At 44.7% G+C, this 16,673-nt stretch overlaps 1 long non-coding RNA gene across 1 annotated transcript; it reads right to left on the reverse strand.

Annotated features, from left to right (window-relative positions):
- Window positions 1–598: 598 nt before the first annotated feature.
- Window positions 599–15,716, reverse strand: LOC308471236. The gene is made up of 3 exons (XR_013982826.1): window positions 15,625–15,716; window positions 2,994–3,105; window positions 599–1,320 (listed from the first exon to the last, which is right to left on the reverse strand). It is a non-coding gene; the product is annotated as an uncharacterized lncRNA (long non-coding RNA).
- Window positions 15,717–16,673: the final 957 nt, after the last annotated feature.

The raw sequence follows: 16,673 nt of genomic DNA on the forward strand, positions 1-16,673 counted from the left end.
ATGGTCCAAACCTACCCAATGGCTACTGCAGTTTCCTATGGGATTCCCAGAAGTACCTGGCTGGTGACTGTGGAAAACAGAAGGCAAGGCAAAGGTAAAGGGACCCCTGACCATTAGGTCCAGTCGCGGACGACTCTGGGGTTACGGTGCTCATCTCACTTTACTGGCTGAGAGAGCCAGCATACAGATTCCGGTTCATGTAGCCAGCATGACTAAGCTGCTTCTGGCGAACCAGAGCAGCACACGGAAATGCCGTTTAACTTCCCACTGGTGTGGTACCTATTTATCTACTTGCACTTTGACATGCTTTTGAACTGCTAGGTTGGCAGGAGCTGGGAAAGAGCAATGGGAGCTCACCCTGTTGCGGGGATTTGAACTGCCGACCCTCCGATTGGCAAGCCCAAGAGGCTCACTGGTTTAGACCACAGCGCCACCCACATCCCTTAGAAGGCAAGGTAGATGAACCTTTACTTTGATACAGCAAAGCTGGTCTAACAGTGCAATCCTAACCATGTCAACTCAGAAGTAACTCCTTGTGCACTCAGTGGGGCTCACTCCCAGGTCAGTGGGTTTAGGATTACAGCACTTTGTTTTTATGTCTCTTGAGCCTATTGCCAAAATGTGGGATTGTGCAGTGGCAGATTTTGAAATCTCGAATTCCAGTGGCATCCTGTACGACGCCAAAATCTGGCATCCTCACCTCTCTCCTGTTGGACTCCATAGTTGAGGCACCTGCTGCGGCAACCCCAGAAGCTCTGCTCTGGGTGCGACCAAACCAGCTACACTCCCCAGATCCACCTTTGGATTATGACTTGGGACATAGGGTGGGTTTGGATTATCTGACAGTACCCCTTTTTGCTGTGTGATTCCATGAGCAGCAAGCCAGTGTTAACTGTGAAGTCCTATCTTGATCACTTGAAGGTCAAAGAAGTGTTCTTCAGTTTTCAGTTAGGGTTCACAGCCCAAATATACTGCCTTTCCCCCCTCCCCTCACAAAATCAACAATAGCAAAATCCTCCATCCCAGTCTCTTGGATGAAAGAGGTTAGGTCAGGAGAGTTTACAGCATCTCTTTTGCTTTCCTGTGTCTTGCATCTTCCTTGTATCTCTGCCATGTGCCTGGTGGAAAAACAGGGGTTGACACTGTCAGCAAATTGACGCATGTTCTTGTATTTATATCTCCTTGCTTTCCTGCATCTGTTGTCTGTTATCTCGGGTGGAAGGGTCTGAATGAAATAATAAATGGCATTGCACACATCCATGCTTTTGACAAAAGCATCTGATGTTCTTTTCTTCCCTTCCTTTTTTTAAAGATGACTTTCTTGCAGAAGCTGGAAAAGTGAAACAGAAATATTACCAAATTAAAAATGCTAAATAACATAGAAATAGATGCATGGTAAATATTTGAAACCAAATCAATACTGAAATGCATAAATGTATTGGATAGAATGCTATCTATTGGTCCTTTTGATTTTGCAAAAGGGTACAGGTATGGAAGAAATAGACAACTTTTAAACTGGACAGTTTTCTGAACCTGTTCTATGGCAGTGAGGGTCTATAGCAGGGGGGAGGAACATTTATCCTGCCTGACCACATTCCGTTCTGAGCAACCTTCCAGGGTCCATGTGCCATGGGTGGGGTGGAGGCAAAAGAGGGCAGAGTAATGAAAGCAAATAGGAACTTTGTGATAAAACTTTGTGATAAAGAGGGTTACAGATTCCTCTTTATCCTCCATCCAGGTAAGCTAGAAGTATTATCAGAAATCAAGGACACATTCCATGGAGGCAAAAATACTCAAGGAAGGTGTACTGGAAATACATGGAAAAGGACTGTTATCATGGGGAAATAGCTTAGGTTTCCAGGACACCCCAAAAGTTGTTGAGCTTTTTTTGCTTTTTTAAAAAAAGGAAAATTCCCCCCAAAACCCACCACAATTTTATTTTTCAATTTACTTGCCTAAGATCCAGGAGAAAAACTCCATACCCTCCAACATTTCTCTGATGGAAATAGGATGTCCTAAGGAAAGTGGGATATTCTGAGATCAAAACAGACACTGGGATTGCTTCTGTAAATCCGGGACTGTCCATGGAAAATAGGGATACTTGGAGGGTCTGTTAGCTGACTCCTGAGCCATTTGAAGACAACTGTGTATTTTTTATGTTTAATGTTTTATTATGTTTTTATTTATGTTGGAAGCTGCCCAGAGTGGCTGGGGCAACCCAATAAGATGTGTGGGATATAATTAATAAAGTTATCATTATGGAATGGAACATCCCTATTTTCATCAGAGAAATGAGCTGGCTGGGCTCTTGTGGGTTGGAGTTCACTGGCATATGGAAGGCCACCTTATTATTATTATTATTATTATTATTATTATTATTATTATTGAATAGGATGTCCTTAATTTGATCAGAGAAATGTTGAAGGGTATGAGATACGCGGAATTCAACAATTATCTCATAGAAGCCTTATTTAGGTCCAGTGTAGGGGCTTGAATATGCTTAATAGTAACGGCAACTTTCTTTGCCGCAACATTTAAGGGGTTAATTTTATATGAGAATATATTATGTCATACAATGGCTAGAGAAATGAAGCTGGGTTTTCTTTTGTGCTAGTCACCCTTAAAACTGATGCCGGGGGGGGGGGGAGGGGAGGACTTTGCTTTGCCTTCTGTGATTTTGCAGGAAATAATTTGTTTTTGTATGACCATGGCATTATGTACATGCCCCTAGGTAGTACTGTAAACACAGCGGCATGGAAAGTGCTTTGAAGAGATGTAGGGGTGGGCAAGGAATCTGTAGTATTTTATTCCAACAGAAACAGAAGTGCCAGGCTGGCATCTGATTGGCCATGGGGAAAACAGGATGCTGGACTTGATTGGCCATTGGCCTGACACAGCAAGCCTCTTGTGATTATCCTATGACCAACCCAGAGCAAATGAAAAGCATTTGCGTTCATGTTAAACAAAACATCCCTTTCGTTTTGCACAGTTACCAGGGCTCTGGATGAAATTGTAATCGCAGAAGAGAAGCAAGGGATTAAATTCCATTTTAGCTTTGCTGGCACTCAGTCATAGATCCTTTCTGTCCCACTTTTGGTGGATTGTCTGAAAGAATATACAGCAATTCTGCATTTAGATGGCAAGCATAAAATCTGTAATTTTCCATGCTTTACAATGTATTTCCCATAAATTACATAGTCATATTGATGTAAAGCATATATATTTGGTGTGCACTTCTTATGCACCAAAACCACATCACAAAATGAGAAGAAGTGTGTGAGTTGTCTTGGAGTTTGCATTTTGATCCACAAACAAGTTCAGGAGTGTCAGATTAAGTAAGACTGCTGTAAAAAGCAGACTGATCAAACCTCTTCACCATACTTAGTCTTCACTGAACAGCCCAGCCAGCATTGGCACTTAGTGATGCGACCACTGAACTGTGCATGTATGAACTAACAACACAACACAGAGATGCAGCCTTAATAAAGGCAAAGGAAAAGGCAAAAGATCCCTGGAAGGTTAAGTAAAGGACCCCATGATGGTTAAGTCCAGTCAAAGGTGACTATGGGGTTGTGGCGCTCATCACGCTTTTCAGGCTGAGGGAGCCGGCATTTGTCCACAGACAGCTTTCCGGGTCATGTGGTCAGCATGACTTAACCACTTTTGGTGCAACAGGACACCGTGACAGAAAGCAGAGCACACAGAAATGCTGTTTACCTTCTCGCTGTAGCAGTACCTATTTATCTACTTGCACTGGTGTTCTTTCAAACTGCTAGGTTGGCAGGAGCTGGGACAGAGCAATGGGAGCTCACTCCATCACAGGGATTCGAATTGCCAACCTTCTGATCGGCAAACCCAAGAGGGTCAGTGGTTTAGACCACAGCACCACCCAGGGTTATCACAGACCCCCTTATTACAGGGTTGGGCACCATGAAGTAACAGCAGAGAGACTTGAAGGTAGAGCTACAGCTGTGAAAGAGGAGCAGAGGTGGAAGCACACAGAGTGAGGAAGAGGCACCATGAAAATGAAGTTCTCCTCTTGGAGTATTGCTGCTCCCTTCAGTATTCAACAGAGTCCTTAACACATCTTATTTGCAGTGTTATGCACCCCCACCACAAACCCTTGGAGACTTCCTACTTGCCAAAACTCTTTCATTTCAGGGACATCATTTAAAGAGAAAAGAAGTGAAGAGAAAAGCTTTCTTCTGAAGACGAACCAGAGACTACAGTGGTACCTAGGGTTATATATGCTTCAGGTTACATACACTTCAGGTTACAGACTCCGCTAACCCAGAAATAGTACCTTGGGTTAAGAACTTTGCTTCAGGATGAGAACAGAAATTGTGCTCTGGCAGCAGGAGGCCCCATTAGCTAAGTGGTGCTTCAGGTTAAGAACAGTTTCAGGTTAAGAACAGACCTCCAGAATGAATTAAGTACTTAACCCGAGGTACCACTGTATTTAAAAGGGCTTTTTGCTATGTGCCCCAACAGTCCCTTTGATAGGACTGATTCCATCAGAACTTTTCCCCATGTTTGTGTATGTGTTTATGTGACTTTTTAGAAGTCTCTGCCGAGCACATGGCTTTTCCATGCCGATATGTGTCATAGGAGAGATAGAAAATGGCATTATTTTCTCCTTTAGAAGCAATCATGGTGTAATTTCTTACTATGACAAGCTATACCTTTCAGTGGTGGTTTAGAGATAGTTATTCCATATATCATATTTTCTTCTCCCAATACTGTTCATCTGCCATCTGGCGAAATATGGGAGGACAGAGATGTCTGAGACTCAAAGGGGCTGCATGAGTAGAAATCACTTGTTGTGAAAGGCAGGGCCCCCAATTTTGGGTAGCCCTCTACCCCCTGCAGTCTCCTCTGCCTCCCCGCTACTCCTGAAGGTTGCAATATCCTCAAAACAACCTGAGGTGTAGTGTTGTGTGAGCCTCCGGAGGGGGGAGAAATTCAGTGCCCTGCCTTAAAGAAGTGAAAGGGCTTTTATACAGTGGTACCCCGCAAGACGAACGCCTCGCGAGACGAAAAACTCACAAAACGAAAGGTTTTTTCGTTTTGGAGTTGCCTCGCAAGACGAATTTCCCTATGGGCTTGCTTCGCAAAACGAAGCTTGCCCCGGGGACAGCGGGTCTTCTCTTTTGAAGCAAGGGGCGGCGGGGAGAAGCGATCTTCTCCCCGCAGCCCCAGGTCCGGGGACAGCGGGAAGCGCTTCCCGCTGCCCCCGGACCTCTTTTGAAGCAAGGGGCTGCGGGGAGATCGCTTCTCCCGGTGCTCCGAAGCGGGGCGGGGGGCGGGAACACCTTCTGAAGGCGGGCGGGGGGCGAAAGTCTTTGTCCCCCCTGCCTGCCTTCCCAGGGGCTTTTAAATCGCCCCGGACAGCGGAGAAGTCCTCCGCTGTCCCGGGGCGATTTTAAAATGCCGCCCGGGAACACCTGCCCCAACCGCCCCACTTCGGAACGCTGTTCCGAAGCGGGGCGGGGGGCGGGAACACCTGCCCCAGCTGTTCCGAAGCGGGGCGGGGGGCGGGAACACCTTCTGAAGGCGGGCGGGGGGCGAAAGTCTTTGTCCCCCCTGCCTGCCTTCCCAGGGGCTTTTAAATCGCCCCAGACAGCGGAGAAGTCCTCCGCTGTCCCGGGGCGATTTTAAAATGCCGCCCGCCAGCATTTTAAGATCGCCCGGACAGCGGAGAAGTCCTCCGCTGTCCCGGGGTTTTTTAAAATGCTGGGGGTGGGAAGAAAAGCCCTTGTCCCCCCCCCCAGCCTTCAGAAGAGGTCCGGGGACAGACTGTCCCCGGACCTGGTCTGAAGGCGGTTTCCCTAGGAACGCATTAATTGATTTTCAATGCATTCCTATGGGAAACCGTGCATCGCAAGACGAAAAACTCGCAAGACGAAGAGACTTGCGGAACGAATTAATTTCGTCTTGCGAGGCACCACTGTATATCCAGTGCTATCATTGGATCCAAGAGACTGGCAGTATAATACAGTAGACCTGCAACTGATGTGTGATTTATTACGCAATTGCAGCTTTGCAAAGGCAATAGGAAAATCAGCAAGCAAGTGAACAAACAAGCAAATGGAGAGCAAGCAGTTGGAAGGAGCTGTCTGAGATCTTGTGATCTCACCCCACAAGATCTTGCATGACTTTTCCCGAGAATCAGGTTAGCAAAGCAGCACACTTTAAAAGCTCATGCTGTGATAGGCTTTTGCTGCAGTGGAAAGATTTTTTAAGCCCCACCCTCACCCACCTAGCTTTCCAGACTTTCAGAGGCGTGGTAAGGTAGGGATATTGGGGTGTGGGCGCTGTGGTCTAAACCATCCCATTGTTCTGCCTGGACACTGAGGTCCAGTGCTGAGGGCCTTCTGGTGGTTCCCTCACTGCGAGAATTGAAGTTACAGGGAACCAGGCAGAGGGCCTTCTTGGTAGTGGCGCCCACCCCGTGGAATGTCCTTCCACCATATGTCACAGAAATAAACAACTATCTGAAGTTTAGAAGACATCTGAAGGCAGCCCTGTTTAGGGAATCTTTTAATATTTGATGAATTACTGTATTTTAATATTTTGTTGAAAGCCACCCAGAATAGCTGGGGAAACCCAGACAGATGGGCGGGGTATAAAAAAATTACTACTACTACTACTACTACTATTATTATTATTATTATTATTATTAACCACTGAGCCTCTTGCTCTTGCCGATCAGAAGGTTGGCGGTTCAAATCCCTGTGACGGGGTGAGCTCCCATTGCTCTGTTCCAGCTTTTGCCAACTTAGCAGTTCAAAAGCATGCCAGTGCAAGTAGATAAATGGGTACCACTGTGGTGGGAAGGTAAACAGCATTTCTGTGCACCCTGGTTTCTGTGTTCCTTGCACCAGAAGTGGTTTAGCCATGCTGGCCACATGACCTAGAAAGCTGTCTGTGGACAAATTCTGGCTCCCTTGGCCTGAAAGCGAGATGAGCGCTGCAACCCCATAGTCGCCTTTGACTGGACTTAACCATCCAGGGGTCCTTTACCTTTTTTTTTTTTAAGGTAGGGATAGTATTGTGGGACGGTTTCAGTGTCCTAGAATCATAGAATCATAGAATCATAGAGTTGGAAGAGACCACAAGGGCCATCGAGTCCAACCCCCTGCCAAGCAGGAAACACCATCAGAGCACTCCTGACATATGGTTGTCAAGCCTCTGCTTAAAGACCTCCAAAGAAGGAGACTCCACCACACTCCTTGGCAGCAAATTCCACTGTCGAACAGCTCTTACTGTCAGGAAGTTCTTCCTAATGTTTAGGTGGAATCTTCTTTCTTGTAGTTTGGATCCATTGCTCCGTGTCCGCTTCTCTGGAGCAGCAGAAAACAACCTTTCTCCCTCCTCTATGTGACATCCTTTTATATATTTGAACATGGCTATCATATCACCCCTTAACCTCCTCTTCTCCAGGCTAAACATGCCCAGCTCCCTTAGCCGTTCCTCATAAGGCATCGTTTCCTGGCCTTTGACCTTTTTGGTTGCCCTCCTCTGGACATGTTCCAGTTTGTCGGTGTCCTTCTTGAACTGTGGTGCCCAGAACTGGACACAGTACTCCAGGTGAGGTCTGACCAGAGCAGAATACAGTGGCACTATTACTTCTCTTGATCTAGATGCTATACTCCTATTGATGCAGCCCAGAATTGCATTGGCTTTTTTAGCTGCCGCGTCACACTGTTGGCTCATGTCAAGTTTGTGGTCAACCAAGACTCCTAGATCCTTTTCACATGTACTGCTCTCTTTTTTAAAAAATAATAATAATAATAATATTTATTAATAATTTCAGAATTACAGAAAAAAAAAAAAATAAAAGACAACACTACAATACATAAAAAGAAGAAAAAACGCAAAACATAAAAACCAATACAACAATACAATAAAAAATATAAAAAAGGAAAAAAAGACACAAATCCCATATTGCATATCTTTAACTTCCATTTGCTTGTTTCGTTGACCTCCTCACACCTCCCTTTTTGTATTCTAGTTTAGTTAGTTATTTCAGCAAATTCTTTCCATCTTTCTCAATTTTTATTAAATAATTTATCTTAACAATTTAACCTATTAATTAACTCGACAGATCCTTTCCATCTTTCCCCATATTCTGTTATTCAAATTACCTTAATTTATTTAACCTTGTCTTACCATAAAATACCTTAAAGCTTGAAACTTAATACTCAGTTATACATAACCCCTGATATCATTTCTGCTAGAGTCATATAGTTTCATTCCAACATTTTCCCTAATCTTCATTAATTTTAGGCTAATTCCCTAAATAAAAAGTTTTCTTTATAAATTTTCTTCCAATCTTCATCCAACGTCTCTTCTTCCTGGTCTCGGGTCGTGTCAGTCCATTCCATCTAGTCCATCAACCTGGAAGCTTTATGTCCGAGGCCCTTAAGTCTCTTCCATGTCCCTTCTGCAGATCTTCTTCTTCTTGTTTATACTTGCACTTTTCCTTGTCTTTTGTTGGTCTCTTTCTTAATTTCTTTCCTTTCTCATTGAGGAGTAGGTCTCTGGGGGGTTCCAACCCAAAGTTATCTCCGTCTCCCTTCATCAAATCAGCCCATTCCCCACAGTCCCACTCCCCACAGTCATCAATATAATCCAAAAAATATTTACGAGCATATTTCGAAGTCTCTCCAAAGTTAAAAGCCTCCTTAGCTCCAGACTCCCCCTGGCCCACTCCAACTTCAATCTTCAAAAACAGCGGCTTATGCTCCTGTAGGGCCTTGGGCCTCTCCATTTGTATCATTTGAGGTGCAACCGCAGCCTCCTTCATTATCTTCTGCACTTGCCCAATCAGTACAGGTTCCTGAGTTGGACCCTGGATGGTTTCTGTATCACTATTCACTAATTGTCCACAGTTATTGGCCGCAACAGTCATCAAATCCATTTTCTCATTCATCAAATCCATCTTCTCATGCATCTGTTCCAACAAAGCACTTGTCTTGCATAAAGCAAGCACCAAACCTTCCTTCCAGCTCATATTTAGTCAAGGTCAAAAGGACTAATCCCACGATCTTAATCTCACAGCTGTGGAGTCCTCAAGTAGACTACAGCAACAATTTAGCAAGCTCCCTCTAGAGGAGACAATTTCTATTTGTATCCATCTTTTTAAGGCAAGTCCAACAAAGGAAAATTACTTTAATTTTTTCAGATATTTTGTTTCTTTAGAATGCAAAAGGCAACATTGGAATCAGTTTATTTCTCTTCTTTAGCTATCTGTCAAAGTATTTCATTCACAGTCAATGAACCTCTCCAACAATTTCTGTCTCTGACACCCCGTTCCCAGGTTAGAGACGGTGGAAACTTATCTTTCTTCACTCCCTCTCCTGCAGGCGTTGTCCCCCCCCCTTTTCTCCTGCTTCCAAGGGGGTTTCAGTAGTTATAAATGAAGGAAATTTAGACTTTTTTAACGATTTTCCAGGCTTTAGCTTACAAGGTTTTTGCTTCAGTCTATATACAAAAAGCGGAAGGCGGACTTCCTGTTTTGAACCTTCCCGCTTCGATGTCAAATTAATATATTTCTTGATCCAATTTTCCGTTTCTACTCACGGGTACTTGTTTTAGATCCAATTGTCCACAGGAAAAAGTCAGCGCTCTCCGGCGATGGCTGTGCGGCTTCACTCCGTGAAAGTAGCAGTCAGTTCGCAGCACCGCGCCGCTCACCCCACTTCACTCCGGAATCCCAAAAAGGGGTTCCCCGTGAGTAGGGGGGGTGCTCCTGGTGCCCTGCCGAACCCCACGTTCCCAGGCTTCCTCTGCCTGGGATTTCTAGCGGGTCCCCACCTTCGCCACGGCGGGAAGACCCAGTTTCCACGGAGCCAGTTCCTCCGGTCGGAGGAACTCCGCCATTCGCCGATAGCGCTAACCCGGAAGTCCCACATGTACTGCTCTCAAGCCAGGTGTCATCCCTCTCATTTTTTTTTGCCCAAGTGCAATACTTTACATTTCTCCCTGTTAAAATTCATCTTGTTTTGGCCCAGTTCTCTAATCTGTCAAGGTCGTTTTGAAGTGTGATCCTGTCCTCTGGGGTGTTAGCCACCCCTCCCAGTTTGGTGTCATCTGCAAATTTGATCAGGATGCCCTTGAGTCCATCATCCAAGTCGTTGATAAAGATGTTGAATAAGACCGGGCCCAAGACAGAACCCTGTGGCACCCCACTAGTCACTCTTCTCCAGGATGAAGAGGAACCATTGATGAGCACCCTTTGGGGACTTTGTGAGATTTTGAGGACTTTGTGAGATTTTGCCTTTGCATGTGAAGCCATGGAACATTACCCCCATGTAAGTTGTGCGTCTGCTGTATATGAAATGGCTGTTATAAAGGTAAGATAGATTTATTATTGAATCCTCACAACAACCCCGTGAGGAAGGTTTAGCTGAGACAGTGAGTTGTGACTGACAAGCGAGTTATTTGGACACCAGGAGACAGAAATTTCTACAGTCCTAACAAGCTGCTGTTTTCCCCATCCCTGCATTTTTCTTTCTCGTTTTCTTTTCTGTGGAATCTCTGCAATTTGAGGTCAGGTACTCTCTGTAATTTATTCTCTGCAAATTCTACTACACAGTAAGTGGTTGTTAAATAATAGCCTCCCACAAAAAAACCTGGCAAAGGTAAAATGTGGAAATTTTGCCAAGAAGCAGCCTAAGGTGCAGAAGGTACACATGAAGAACTCACATATAGTTAACTTACAGTACAATGATATCACCACTTCCGACATCAGGAGAAGGTTGGATTGCGGGCTCACACCCCCTACACACGCGCAGAGGCTGGTTTCCAGCCCCGCACAATCAGGGGAATCCTCGGGCCGCGTCATCCCCTGAGCCAGCCAATCAGCTGGCTCGGGGTGTGTGGCTTGCCTCATTTAAGGCAAGCGCAGCCCAGGGATCTCCCTCTTTGGATCACGCAGCTGTTGTGGTTTCCCGCACACCCACCCCTTAAAGGTTTCCCTTCTTCCTTTCTGACCTTGCTATGGACTTCGGTTGGTCGCCGTTAGGGGGCCTGGTAGGAATTTTTTCCACTGGCGAATTGGCACTGGCCATTGGGTTTTTCGCCTACCTCATAGCAAATCGTCACAACTCCTTGGTTTTGGCGGTTAGGCATTGGTAGGGGTATTGTTATGTAGATGTGTTGAGGGGGAGGAGCGCCATCAACTCCCCCAAATGTTGAAGGGTAGTCCGGTAAAGGATTCTGGGGGGCATTGTCTCGTCCGAAGCCTATGGAGGCCAGGGTCACCAATCGGTGACCCCGGGGGAGTACCTAGTTGATGTGCATCAGCAGGGCTCCCCTGCTGGTGTTAACCCTTCCCGGTTTTCATGCCAACAGGCTGAAGCCGGATAGTTTCATAGGACCAAGGCCTAAGCCAATACCACTCTTACCTGTAACCAATAAAGTTGTGGCCAATTTTAGCCCATTAACCTAAACAATGGTGTCCTGTGTCTTAATTCCTACTGGGGGGAGACGGGAACTCACCACGCAAACATGTCCGCTCAGAAGTAAGGATGGCTGTTATATGTCAAAGTTAATTTCTCAATTTTTGTTTTGTTTTTACAATCTTAAGTCCAGTTCTTCATGTTTTCAATTAAGTTTGTTATTTTGTTAATGAAAAAAGTCTTCATGAAAATTCATCAGCATTTTCGTGTGGATTGTTCCTCATGCACACATCTTTTATGAAACTTTGTCTAATATACCATTTTTGCAAATCAAAATGTAATGCATTTTGTTTTCACTAATATGCATTTATATGCACACTCTACTCTGGCCTGTACATTTTTCTACGCATTACTTGACTGGAGAACTGCACTGCAAAATTCAGATATGCAATTTGCAAAGGAATTGCAAATTTCAGTTCACTTATTGTTTTGGAAGGTGTGAATTAGGTAGGGTCAAGTTTAAAGGCTAACTGAATTGAATTTCCCCCCTATCCCCACTCTTTGTGTTCTGTGGGGCTTACTCCCAGGTAAGTGAAGACAGGATTGTAGTACTCTTGAAATAAATATTGCTATGGACTTTGAACTGAGAACTGCATTGAGACATTTGGGAAATATAAATATTAGTGACTAACAAAAATGTGACTCATAGATTTATAATCAAGGTGCAAATCAGGCTTAACTTTATAACAGGCTTTACAAAGACTGAACTCTTCAAGCAACTTAAACGATAACAGATGTGGACCACTCCTTTCAATGCGAAAAAACAGCCTGGTGACCCAGTCTTGAGACCTTTAGGACTCATAATAGAAGCCGCATCAACATATCAGATGGAGGTCACTAAATCTTTCCTCTGAAATATATTCTCTGCTGAAACCAGTTCATGAATGACACAAGACATCATGATAAAAACAAACTGAGAAATTATTTAAGACTCCTGACCAGAACTTAGTTTTCTTTGTCACTTTCTGCCCAGAAATCTATTTCTCCTACCCAAGAAAAATGAGCAATACAACGCTTTTCCTTCAGTGAGTGAATATTATGGTGATATATAATGACACTGGGCTGTATTGATAGAAGGGGAGTTATAATGGAGGAAAATGGTACTCTTTCAGCCTGGAGCAAGTTTAATATCACCATTATTATTAAATAATGTTGGATATTTTCTTTTATGCAGTGCCTCCATTTCTTCTGTCCCAAGTCTCTCAGCTCAGAAATGGCTGGGCTATTAAACTGTGCCTGTCATCTCAATACTTCCAGGAACCTCACAAGCAGGACATGAATGCAGTGCTCCTCTGCTGTTTGTCCCAACATATGATATTCAAAGATAGGCTGTTTCTAAACATGGATGCTCTAGTTACTCATCAAAGTGATATTTTTTACCTCCATTCTCTATGAACTTGTCTAGTTCCTTTTTCATCCAAGTCAGTGGCCATCCCTGTATCTGAAGGGATGAAGCCTGTCAAATTTCAGAACGATAGTTGCAATGGTTCTCCCACAAGGAAAGACTTTACTATTTTGGGATAAGCACAAGAGGAATTGTAGGGGCAGGGTGGTAGAAAAAAGAGAGAGTGGATTCTCAGGAAATGCCTACCCCCAGCAAAGACCAAGTTATGCCCAATGATCATTGGTAATAGTGAGGCTCCTGCCCTTCTCAGCTTTTTTAAAAAAAATATTATTCAATGTTTGGAATTGTTAGCATAAAGATTGGAAAGAAAACTGCCAATTTCATAATGCTATTATACAAATCTATGGTGAAACCACACTTGGAATACTGTGCACAGTTCTGGACAAATCATAAGAACATGAGATCAGGGTCAGGCCAATGGCTCATCTCGTCCAGGATCCTGTTCTCACAGTGGCCAACCAGATGAGGGAAGTTTTTTAGTGTGTGATGTTGTTTTACTATTTTTTTGTTGTTGTTGTTGGGAGCTGCCCAGAGTGTCTGGGGCAACCAGATGGGTATTATTATTATTATTATTAAATTTAATTTAATATTAAAAGTAGGAGATTCTAGCACAAGAGCCCTCTCCCCTCCTGTGGTTTCCAGCAATTAGTTTTCAGAAGCATTGCTGTGTCTCAATCTTCACCCTCAAAATGAATATACGCTTGATCAAAGAACAATGCTCCTTCAAGCTGGGATCTCCATCCTCAAGAGGGAAACAAGATGGAGCCATGTGGGCATGGGGAGATGAGGATCTGGCTGGCAGGGCTGCTAGGAAGTCACAAGGATATAGCCGATGAGGTCTCAAGGGTGTGACAAGTTCTGGTTTCCTCCCTTGCAAAGATGCTGTGAGCACTTTACAGCTCAGAAGAAGATGAAGGGGAAAGTTGGGAAATAATGGGAGAGGAAGGGAGGCAGAGCCAGAGCATTCCAGACCCACCATCTCCCAGAACCCGGAAAGCCTTAAAAGTAGAAGAGCAAAGAGCTCGGCAGTGGCGGAGGAAGGGTGTGTGTTGTCCTCCCTGGGTGTCATCAATGAGGAGGGGTGACAACATGACAAAAAATATGAGTTTAAAAAAATAATTTTAAAAAATTGGAGTCACAAAACTTTTTAGTTCAGTCAACAAATGTAACGAAACACGGCTGGCACTGGGCACCACACCATGGGGGACGGCACTCCCGCGGGGCCTGCAGCGTGCCTGAGCCACACATCTCTCCTGGGAGTGGTGGCTTGGTCACCTGAAGGCTCCGTGCTGCCTGAAACGGCAGCGTGGGACTTGTGTCTCCCACCAGCTCTCCCTCAGCTGCCCTATAGCTGAGGGGGAGGCGGAGAAGAGGCTCCACACAGCTTGCCCTGCCCCCGGCTGCAGGATGTGTGTGCCGTACCAGGCACCCGAAAGCTAGTTACACCGCTAGAGCTCAGAGACAGATGGCCTTAAGTGGCAACTGTAAGGGGGGGGGGTGTGCTGTTGATGAATAAGGAAGTGGGGGAAAAGGGAGGGTGAAGATTTACTCAGGACGATGCGATTACAGTGGTACCTCAGGTTACAGATGCTTCAGGTTACAGACACTTCAGGGTACAGACTCCGTTAACCCAGAAATATTACCTCAGGTTAAGAACTTTGCTTCAGGATGAGAACAGAAATCGTGCAGCGGCGGGAGGTCCCATTAGCTAAAGTGGTGCTTCAGGTTAAGAACAGTTTCAGGTTAAGAACGGACCTCCGGAACGAATTAAGTTCTTAACCCGAGGTACCACTGTATTCCAAGAAGCTGCATTCTCAAGCCTCTCTCTGTCAACATTGAATAAAAAGCAGATGGTAAGGACTTTTCCTTATCTGTACCTGGCAACCTGCCGTCTGATACCATGCCCTAAAAGGTAACATCAAAAGGCTGCCAAGCCTCCTTCACGCTACCCAAGAATACCCCTTTCATCATGGCTGGTCAATCCTGCTACTTTTTTTTTTTTTTAAGCTATTAATATATTTATGTGCCTTCTCACAATAAGAAACCAAGAAACCGATTTCCAGCTTTCTGAATAAAAATGACTTCCTAGCAACAATGGGACTCCTGGGAAATACAGTGCCCTCCTTCTGATTATGCTTGCGCTGAAAGAGCTCCAAACATATCCAGATTGTTATGATGATAAGATGATACGAAATGTACCAAAAATGCAAATATTTAAGTGGAATCGAGATCTTACCATGTCTGCTTAAATGCATCAGGCAGGGGATGAGGCAGTGACAGAGTGAATCAAAATATGCTGCAGCTTATGTTAGCACAAGACGTTAAATAGAACATGAAGTGCAGTTACATTTTTATTCCAAGAATTAGGAAGTCTTTATCACCACTTCTCTTATTTTATTGCTCTGATGCCTGATAGCAGAGGGGTGGAGGAACTGGGAACGGGTGGCGGTGCATAGCTAAATATAACTGTCTGTCTGTGGATTGCATCAATGGGATGTGTCAATTCATATGTAAATGGAGATAATAGAAGGCACAGGTGAGCGAGTGTGTGAAACAGGCTAACAACCAGCTTGTCACAAGTTCCTGAAACCTCTAGAAGCTGCTGTTTTCCCGCCCCATGGAATGAGAGTCATTTTGGCAACATACCTAGAGGAAAAGACTGTATCACAAAATTTATTTTCAAACATACAAAAGGAGGGGGGGGGAGACAATAGCACCAAGTGTCAACCACAGACATCTATTTAGTATTCTTACATTTTAGGAGTGCATCAATCCAGGTCAAATTGTTGGCGTTGTTGGCATGCTTGGTTCTCTGCGGTGGTTGAAGGCAAGGAGGGGGTCTCTGTACTACTTGCCCAATCTTAAATGAATGCACTTATTATAATGTACGCATAGACACATAGCTAGTCAACATGATCTCAAGTCTCTCTGCACTTTTCTGGAGGAGAGTCTTCCTGGGCCCGCCAGCAGCTGCTTGTTCTGATCTAATGATGTTGCTTCTGCAAATATTACAAGATTTGGAAACCCCCCAAATGCAGTGATAATATAATGAATGGGATTGTGGTGCCTTTTTGTGATCAGGTGAAAATCATGGAGGTGCTGCTGGGTCCAGCCTTGATATTTGAGGAGTGGGCTAGGATAGAAACCAGAAGTAACCCAGCCAACTAGAAACCCAAAGTGGTGAGAAGGTTCTCCAGAACCAAGACTGCAGTGGCTTTCGAATCTGTGCTCTGGGGGAACCATAGACTTCCCCAAAAACTACAAGGGTTTTGTCAGAAGCTTTATTGAGAGGTAGTTTGCTTCCTCTGGCATAAACAACTGTCCACAGGGCAGTTGTTCTAGGGTTCATTTTCAATTTACATGAAGCTATGGTGAGGCCAAATCAAGAGTTTACCTCAGAATGCTTCCATGAATGATAGAACATTGGAAGGAGTCTTGTGTTGAGTCAGCTGTTTGGTACAACTAGCTTGGCATTGTGACTTGCAGTGGCTTATCAGGGTTTCTGAGAGGGTTCTCTCTCAGACCTACCTAGAGATTCCAGGACCTCCTGTATGCAAAACCAGATGCTCTAACACTGAGCTATTGTAAAGGTAAAAAGTAAAGGACCCCATAATGGTTAAGTCCAGTCAAAGGCGACTGTGGGGTTGCGGCACTCATCTCACTTTCAGGCCGAGGGAGCCGGTGTTTGTTCACAGACAGCTTTCCTGGTCATGTGGCCAACATGACTAAACTGCTTCTGGTGCAATGGGACACCATGACAGAAACCAAAGCACACAGAAATGCCATTTACCTTCTCGCTGCAG

Source organism: Podarcis pityusensis (assembly GCF_964106645.2).
Source record: "Podarcis pityusensis genome assembly, chromosome: 2".
Lineage (NCBI taxonomy): Eukaryota > Metazoa > Chordata > Lepidosauria > Squamata > Lacertidae > Podarcis > Podarcis pityusensis.